The sequence below is a fragment of the Morone saxatilis genome, unplaced genomic scaffold (assembly GCF_004916995.1).
Source record: "Morone saxatilis isolate NCDOM2014 unplaced genomic scaffold, NCSU_SB_2.0 Contig3, whole genome shotgun sequence".
NCBI lineage: Eukaryota > Metazoa > Chordata > Actinopteri > Moronidae > Morone > Morone saxatilis.
The window spans coordinates 21,830,085-21,830,733 of NW_023339873.1; positions in this window are offsets into that span (position 1 = coordinate 21,830,085).

Consider the following 649-nt stretch of genomic DNA (forward strand, 5'->3'; position numbering starts at 1 on the left):
TTGGATTCATTTTTGAATTGTCTTGGGGTCGACAAAGGTGGTGTTGACTGCAGCACTGTCTTCTAAAGCTACCAGCAGGTTCAGTTCAAAGCTATTGGCATAGCTAATAGCCCTCCAAAACATGTACTGACCAAAGATTATTTGGTTAATCAAATGGTTAATCAGCAGTATAGAAAAGTAGATTTCAATCACAAGTGTTGAATTAACTTGACTTCACCTTATAGGATCCTTAGGTAGGATTGTGAAGCCCAGATGTCTTAAATGTTTTGTAAATGGGTAGCTCTCTGTAGCTTATTTCAGCTAAAGCAATGCCATTTTTTTTGGTATTATGCTGTTTACTTAAACATTCTTTTTCTTTCAGTCTCTCATTATACACCAATTTCCTGGTCTTATTTTTCTAATGTCTGTCATCTTAGCTCTTTCTCCATCGGTCAAGACATTGCTGCACGTCTCATGATGTTAGGAGGCTGCTTCCTTTCTCTCTTTCCATTATCTCTTCTTGCGTCCATATCTGTCTGTGGACAGACGTTTTATGGGGTGATCATGGGGAGAGGCTCCAGTCATCCAAGACCTCTGCTGATTACCCAAGACTGATCTCCATTCAGCTGTACAGTTTCTCACCAACCTGCATGTTTAGATATGTAAATAG